Source organism: Galeopterus variegatus, unplaced genomic scaffold (assembly GCF_000696425.1).
Source record: "Galeopterus variegatus unplaced genomic scaffold, G_variegatus-3.0.2 Scaffold4106, whole genome shotgun sequence".
Classification (NCBI taxonomy): domain Eukaryota; kingdom Metazoa; phylum Chordata; class Mammalia; order Dermoptera; family Cynocephalidae; genus Galeopterus; species Galeopterus variegatus.
In genome coordinates this window covers 190,925-199,802 of record NW_007730217.1, presented here as the reverse complement: position 1 = coordinate 199,802, position 8,878 = coordinate 190,925, and the positions used below count along the sequence as shown (strand labels likewise).

The window sequence follows — 8,878 nt, the reverse complement described above, 5'->3', positions numbered from 1 at the left end:
GGGCAGTGTCTGGTGCCTAGGGGGCCCTCTGTAAATGGGTGAGTAACACGTGTTGATTCTGAGGTGAGCTGTCCAGTAGGCAGATGGAATATTAGACCCAGCGCTCAGAAAGACAAAAACACTCTTCTTATGCACTTTAGAAATGGCTCACATAGTGGAATGGGTAAGAGTGGGGGCTCTCCAGACGCAAGATAGGGGGAGAAGGGTACTAGGGCTGTGATCAATGCACATAAAAATGTCATCACTGCACAGTTGTTTGTGCAGAGGGATCGTGAGGGAAGAGGGGGGCTTAGGCAGAAAGGAGGGACGGAAAGCAGGAGAAGATGGCCCAACGGGCTCGCTTTCAAATCAAGGAGGAGATGGACACCAACCCCAAATTCCAGAGGGAGGCCGGGAATTGTCACCTAAGAGGAAGCTGGAAGCCCTAGGAGTCCTGAGGAAAACCCCCTGGACAGGGACAGTTATGCAAACAGGAACATGCTGTGCTGCCAGTAAATGTTTGAAGAATGGCACTTATTTTCTGTTGGTGAGCCATTGGTGGCTTTTTATCCTTGGTTACATCATGGGCCACAGCCCCTGTGGAAAGACCTTGAGGGCCAGAAGCTTGGGGACTTTTATCTGAAAGAACATCTGACTGGCCTAGAGGCACAGCCAGCCCCTAGAGAGCAATTGGTAAGGAGGATATTTGTCCAGGCCCTTCTCAGGGTGCAGTTTCTCTAGATTAGTCCCCAAACCCCACCACCTGGGAATAAGTCCAGATGCATTCCTGTGGTTGATAAACCATTCTGTGCTTTGCACTGCCAGTGGGACTAACCAGGCTGGGATGTACAGAGCCGCGCAATGTAGCAGGCTCTGACTTGCTGCCTTTGTGTCGTGTGTCACCCCTGCAGTGCATGGATGCCAAATATCTGGCCGTCTTTCTCATTCTTGAGTAGGTGTGCGCTGTTGGCCAAGGCTGAAGAGCGTTTCTCCCCCCCAGCAGGCACTCCTCACAGAATTAGGGTGGTGCTGGAGCCTACTAGGGCATTCTAGAAACTTCACTGGAACAGGGGAGGTAAGTGTGCAGAGTTTGTGTCTTATCTTTAATCCTAGACTTGTTTAGATATCTGAGTGAAAAAAATCACCAAGTATCAGTCTCCTGCCAGGACAAGGGGGTGTTATCATTGGCTGAGGGCCCTTGAAGGGCTTTGTTCACCTCTTAAGCCATTTTCACTTCCTCCCTCAGCCCAGCAACTTAAGTGAGTCTTGCTTGGTTTATTTTATATTTGTTTTGTTCTACCTAGGGACTTCTTTTTCTCACACCCTAGACCATCTTTGTTTGGTTTTCCTTTTCTCTTTATATTTTTTTTTTCAAATTTTCTGTTAGTTTGAATATCTATCTTTCTAGTAAAACTGTATATTCAAGAACTGCTTTTTTTTTTTTTTTCTTTTTTAAACTTTTACTTTGGCTTTCACGGTATAATTGGGCAATACAGAAAACACCTTTTTTTAGCAAAGTGTCAGACTTCGGGGAGTTAGAATACAGAATGAATTTAGTCGTAGGAGTAATTTGCTAGTTTCCATGGAAAGCAACCCAAATTTTCATCTAATGGTCAGCATCACTTTCTTCTTATCAGGCAGTAGCAGGACCTTTGGCGTATGTTGCTTTCTGAGGTCCTGCTTTAGTTGCTATACTTTCTGGATAGCAATCGTATGTGTGTAAGTGATTTCTTGTTAGATGTGAGTGTAAACGCGTTGTTAATAGTACAGAAACTTGATTTTAAACATGCAGGAGTAGTAAACTTTATGTCTGATGATGGTAGAATGAAATGTAGAAGTGTAAATATTCGTAGTACATTTTAGGACACTTTTGTTATCTGTCCCCAGCCCATTCCTTATCTACTCACCCCTTTTCCACAGGGTCTCATTGAACATTATGCAAAACATGGCCCTAAAACGATCTTGCCTATTTTATGTTTTGGCTTTTTGTGGAGTTGTTATCCACCAATGGGTGGTTAGTTCAGATTCCACTAGGGACATGGAGGTTAAATAAATTGTGGACATGAATCAGATTTACTTGACGTTTGAAGAGTTAATCTCTTTATATTGGGCTGAACTAGGAGATGTTATGTTTTTGTAGATCTCTCATATGTATATAATTGCTCTATGCTCAGCATGGTTATTCACAACAGATTACTGAGAAATCTGAGAGAAATGGCTGTTCTGTTCTCCAGATGAGATGACTGAGGCCCAGAGCTCGGGAAATCATCAGGATTTTCAAGGCTTTGGCAGGCTCAGGCTGCTACCTCCACTCTGTGGTTTGGCCTTGCCTATCAGGGATTTTCTTCTCTCCACTTCCACCGTCTCCCTCCCTGTCCCCTCTCTGTCACTCTTCTACACCCAGATTGGAAAAATGAACAGAGGCCAAGATTGGGCTGATCCATTAAATGTCTTTGTCTAAACTAGTATACTTGTAGTGTGGGGTCATCCCCTTTCATGTTGATAGGACATTATTAATGGAGAGTTAGATTAATGAATTAATTTGTTGGCACTGATTAACTGCCCAATTTGTTGAACATCTGCCACATGGACAGATACTCTGTATTGTAGATGTTTTCCATAAGTTTTCTTTAATGCTTAGAACAACTCTGCAAAGTAGGTGGGCTAGCTCTGATTTCCATTTGAGGAAATCAAGATTCGGTTTGAGCAATTTGTACAAAACCACATCACTGGTAAGTGGCATAACCAGGTTTTTTTTTTTTTTGTCTTTTTGGTGACCGGTAAGGGGATCACAACCCCTGGCTTGGTGTCCGCACCACGCTCAGCCAGTGAGCGCACCGGCCATTCCTATATAGGATCCAAACCCGTGGCGGGAGCACCACTGCGCTCCCAGCGCTGCACTCTCCCGAGTGCTCCACGGGGTCGGCCCATAACCAGTTTTTTTAATCCAGGATGGTCATCTTCAAACCTGGTTCTCTTTCTATTGTACTGTATCACTGCTCACAGACTTAATACAGTTTAAAAGGGATGAAACAAAAAAATTGTAATAATGCAGCAGCAACCAAATTATTTCTAGATAGTAATTTTAATCACTGTTATAGGTATAACGTACATACAGAGGAGGACATGCACAAAAAAAGTGTATCAGTGGATGAATTTTAAGAGCGAACACTCCTGTGTAACCAGAACCTATATCAGAAAACAACATTATCCATATCCCGGAAATCCCACTTTGACTGCTTGCCATTAACTGCCCACTCCCAAAATAACCACTGTCCTGACATCTGTTGGTTTTGCCTGTTTTTGAACACTGTATACATGAAATCCTTCAGTATGTACTCTTGTGTCTGGCTTCTTTTGCTCAACATCACATTTGTGAGATTCAGCCGTGCTGCTGTCACTCGCAGTTGTCTGTCCATTCTCATTGCTGCGTAGTATTCCGTTGTATCAACACACCACAATTCATTTATCCATACTACTGTTAATGGACATTTGGGTTGCTTCCAGTTTGGGGCTATTATGAACAGCACTGCCATGAACATTCTTATAAAAATATTTATGTTTTTAAAGAAAATGAATCCCATCACCTGTCTTCACTTTAATGTCATACTCTGTAAGGTGTTTTCTGTTTTTTCTTGTAGTGCAGGCCCACTGCTGTTAAGTTTATTCAGCTTTTTAATCTCTAAAAATGTCTTTATTTAGCTTGTGCTTTTCAAGCATATTTTCACTGGCTATAGAATTCTAGGTTGAAAAAATTTTTTCTTTCACTACATTTAAGTTGTTGTTCCAATGTCTTCTGGCTTGCTTTATTTCCAATGAGAAGTCTGCTGTCATCCTTGTCTTTGTCCCTCTGTATTTAACATGCCTCCCCGCCACCCCCACTGGAGGCTTTTAAGATTTTCTCACTTACCACTGATTTTCAGAAATTTGATTATGTGCATTGGTGTGGTTTTCTTCATGTTTCTTATGCTTGGGGTTCACTGAGATTCTTAGATCTGTGGTTTTGCTGTTTTCATCAAATTTAGAAAGTTTTCAGCCATCATTTCTTTAAATATTGTTTACAAACCCTTACCTCCTTTTCTGGGATTCCACCTGCATGTATATTAGGTCACTCGAAGTTTTCCCAAAGATCACTGAAACTCTGTTCATTTTTTAATAGTCTTTTGTTTTCTTCCTGTTTCATTTTGGATAGTTTCTATTTCTTTCTAAACAATTGCTTCTTCAGTGTCTATTTTACTATTAGTTTCATCCAGTGTAATTTTCATATTGAACATTATATTTTCCATCTAGGAAAGTTTAATTGTATCTGTTTTTTAGTTTCTGTATCTTCTTGAACATATTGAAATATAATTATAAAATAGTTTTAATGTTCTTTCTATTAATTTTATCATCTGTCTCATTTCTGAGTCTGTTTCTATTGATTGATTTTTCTCCACATCATGCATTTTTCTGTTTTTTTGCATGCATGCTATTTTTTTTTTAAAGATGACTGGTAAGGGGATCTTAACCCTTGACTTGGTGTTCTCAGCACCACACTCTCCAAGTGAGCTAACCGGCCATCCCTATATAGGGATCCAAACCCGTGGCCTTGGTGTTTGTTATCAACACCACACTCTCCTGAGTGAACCATGGGCTGGCCCTTACCTGCTAATTTTTTATTGGTTGCTAAACATTGTGAATTTTACATTGCTGTGTGCATGATAATTTTTTTTTCCTTTTTGTCTTTTTTACTGACCGGTAACGGGATCGCAACCCTCGGTGTCGCGCCCGTACTGGGGACCGGCAACGGGATCGCAACCCTCGGTGTTGCGCCCGCACCGCGCTCAGCCAGTGAGCGGGAACTGGTCTCCACATGGGATCCGAACCCTTGGTGGGAGCGCTGCTGCGCTCCCAAGCGGCGCACTGTAGCAGTGCGCCACTGGGCTGGCCCTACATTGCCATGTTTTAGGTGATTGTTCTAAAAAGGATTCAAGTATTAGTGCTTCCACATAGACTTAGATTTTAAATATTTAGATAAACATGAAAATTAGCATAATCTCTGAATTCTGATTTTTAAATCTCATAGGATTAGGTTTTGAATTCTATCTGTTTGATGTAGAAATATACAAATATGGAGCCAAAATAGTGTGATCAGAAACTCAGCTGCAATTAATCTTTTGTAGTCCAGTTGTGAAAGTTTTCTGTGGGAATGGTTATTCTACCATTGGAAAGCAGCCAACACAAAATACCTGGGATAGGAACAGTGCTCAGCCCAGAATGAACCTTTGAAAGAGAAAAAATAAAAAGCAAGGACTCAAAATCTGTCTATGAGGATGGGATTTCTTTATCCCCTGGGATAGGAGAGTTTAGCAATGATTTCTGTTAGTTGATTAGCATAAATTAAAGGCAGAATTCTCATCAGGTGGCATTTTTCAGTGCATACTCTTAATGTCTAAAATGCAATTCTTTGTTATTATTCAACTGCTAAAAATCTTTCAGTGAGTCCCCTCCACCTCAGAAGACCATAAAAGGCTCCTGCCATCAAGGTCTGTCTGCTTCTTGCTATGTCCCTACACTCTAACTGGAGCCATTCAGAATTCTGTGTAGCATCTTGATGTTGTGATAGACCATTTTGTACTTTCCGGAAGGTTTTTATGTTTGTAGCATGAATGGGCCTTGGAACCATTGAATGTTAGCAGTGAAAAATCTGTGGGTCATTCAGTTGAGCTCATGTTTTTGAAGAAACCAAGGTCTAGAGAAGAAGAGTTTTGTATATGAGGTTACCCAGACCTCTAAATAAAATATGTAATGGTGTTGGTCATCTGATTTGGCTAAAAATAGCTTCTATTTATTAAGTACTCATATACATGCCAGGGATTATACAGAGTACTTAACATATACATTTCCATCACTTCTTACAACAATATTCATTTTATCACATAGAATAATTTGAAGGTCAGAGGAGGTAAGCTTTGTCCAAGATCTCAAACCAGTTTTATTTCTCCTACCTTGAGCTGACACTAGTTTTTCTTCACTGACTTGACATTTTAAAGAAAATTGCTTTATGAATAAGTTACTTAACCAGTGAAGTGAATACAAGAATGTCTTTGTGTTATTTCTAGAAGACATATTTCATGTAATAATATACACTTAAAAAACACATTTACTTGCAGACATTTCTATGTCATCTTTACAATGAGGCTTCTGGATTACCTGACGCTATGTAAGGAAACTCACCTTGTTGCTATGGAATCCAACTAGCTCAGGGGCTCCCTCTATTGTTAGTTAACATATTACTTTGTTACTCACAAGTCCAAGGGGTCTGAGAAATACGAATATAAACCAGACATGGTCTTTGCAAGGAAGAAATGGTAAGATTTATATACACATCGCTGTAATACAAGGTGCAATTGATGAATACTAGGAAAAGAGAATTTTGGAATTTATAGAATTTGGGAAGGCTTCATGGGAGATCTGATGTTTATCTGGTCTGAAAGGATGAGTGAGATCTGGCTTTGTGGAGATCCAGGGTTGGGGTAAGAAGAGGATCAGCATACCTGCTGGCGGGAAGAGTGCTGGCAAAGGCCTGCTGGTGGAGGAAGGCAGAGTGTGGAAATACGGGGAGCAGTAGCATTTATTTCAGTTTAATTGGAGGACAGGATTTGTGAAATGGAAGAGTTACCTTATAACTGGAGTTGTGTTTTCCAGCTTTGGTAGCACTGAGCAAGATGGTTGGCAGAGGGAAGAGTTGAGCAAGAAAGTCATTGTGATGTAACCATCACAGTACTACTCATGGCTCCAGGGAGGACTATCACTGAGAAATGGCTGGAAGCCAGATCTCAGATCATTCATCAGCCACCATCACTGCCATGAGTACCCAGAGCCTCACAGGATACAAGTAGCTCCAGGCCTGCTCACCCCATCATTACTAAAGGGCGCCTCCCAGACTAGAGTGCAGTGTGTTCTGCTGCAGGAGGAGCTCCTGCTGCCCGACCCACAGGCCAAAGTAAGGTCTACACACTTGATTCAGGCTGAGGGGCTTCTGTGCCCTCTTTTCCAACTCCAGTTGTGAAGAAAGGGAGCCCAGTGAAAAAGAAGAGGAAAATGTTTGCCCTTGCATCACAGCAAGTCCTCTAGCCTACCTGCTCCAGTGTCGGTGAATCTCTAATAGGAGACAGGATGAGGCTCATCTTACCCCACTGATCCTGTGAGAGAAGAAAGACTTCCACAAAACTAAAGTGAAGTCAGAAAAAAAAAAAAAAATCCCAAGCTACAACTTGTTTCCTCGATTCAGAACTGAAGCTTCTTCCTTCTGCACACTCAAAGTTCTACCTGCCTCTTGGCACCAAGGCCCGAGACATGTCTTTACCCCAGCGCTGAGCTCTAGGCAAGGCTGGGAACGAATGTGTTGCATTGCCTCCAACTGTGGGAATAGTGGGAATGGAGGGACAGAATTGGGACGGAGGAGGGCAGGCAAAACCTGAGACCCTGGAGATCACATCAGTTAGGTAAGGGACAGAGTCACCCAGGGCTGAGCATCGACTGTGTTGGCCTTCTCACCTCACCACTGTGATGGCCGCTAGACATTGCAAAGTCAACATGTCCAAAATTGAACCTTTGCTCTGATCTCCCAGTCTGTTCTGCCAGCAGCCTTCCTGCTGTGACAACTCTAACCTTCCAGTTGCTCAGGCTAGAAACCTCAGAGCCTTCCCTGACTCCTTGCTCTGTGCTTTTCACACCTCATGTCTGTTCCTCCAGGAAATCCCAGAGACTTCACCTTCAAAACGTGTCCTGAGTCAGTCTGTCCACATGCCTGTGCAGCAGCATCCTGGCTGGAGCCATGTCACAGGGAGTGGTGTGTAACAGCTGCCTCCCATGCTCTCCTCGCCTGCCTTCATCTGTTCTAAGCCTAGGAGCTTAATACAGGAGTCAGATCTTGTCACCTCCCTGCTCAGAACCCTGAAATGGTTCCCCATGGCCCTTACACTGGCCTTCAAGTTCCCACATTCTCTGTCCTCCCACCCCCAACAATAACCGTCTGGCCACCCTGGCTTCTTTGCGACTCTTCATCCCCATCAGGCACGCTCCTGCCCGAGCCTTTGCATGAGCTGCTTCCTCTGTCTGGAATGCTAGAACATGCTTCTCCCACATACCCAGGGCTCACCCTCCCCTGCTATAACACTGAGCTTCCCAGGCAGTCCTCTGTTTTGTTTAGGCATCAAGGAGATTATCCATGGTTTAGGGGAGCCTTGGATGGAAGTGTGTAGCCTCCTTGTCTACTAATTAACTAGAGTGAAACTACTGTGGACTTTTAAGACAGTTGTGACTGCATAGAGGTATGTGCCGTGTATGTAGGATTTCAGCCAAGAAGCATATTTTTCTGCGGGCAACATACTGAAGTCAGGCTGGCTGTGATGGGTTCCCTGACTCACTGTGTGCAAGGTTTATGATTCTCAGTTCAGTTGAGGTTGTAGGCATTCTTGTTTAAAAGCTCAATGCAGAGAGCATCTGAGGAATGTTTGGTGTAATATTATAGCTCGATCTTTTTTTTTTTATCCCTATGAAATCTGTGGCTTTTTTTCTGTTAAATCTCTGACAATGCTCCACATCAGAGTAGAGGCAAAAAAGTAAAACCAAAATTGTCAGAGTAAATGTTCTCACTGTTACATAAAGCCTTACTGTTTGATAATTTTGAGCCTTAATCATACAGCGATACCTAAAACATCTAAACAAATGGTGCAGCTACAATTTTTCTATTTTGGATGACTTTCTTTGGATTTTCATTCTATTTTCATATTAGCTTTCAAACGATGTTGCTATAAAAATGTGAAGCATCATAGTTGGGTGGATAGAACACAAAGTGGGGGGGTGCTGGGGGCGGGATTGCACTCTTCAGCAGGGTCACAGGTCAGGCTCTGAG

General features: G+C 42.5%; 1 protein-coding gene across 1 annotated transcript in view; it reads left to right on the top strand.

The window, feature by feature from the left end:
* The first annotated feature begins 835 nt into the window (after positions 1-835).
* FAM107B (family with sequence similarity 107, member B) overlaps positions 836-8,878 on the top strand; it is a 20,060-nt gene continuing 12,017 nt past the window's right edge. Inside the window, exon 1 of the mRNA XM_008586766.1 lies at positions 836-1,054. The gene's annotated coding sequence lies outside the window, so the exon portion shown is untranslated. The remainder of the gene's footprint in view (positions 1,055-8,878) is intronic.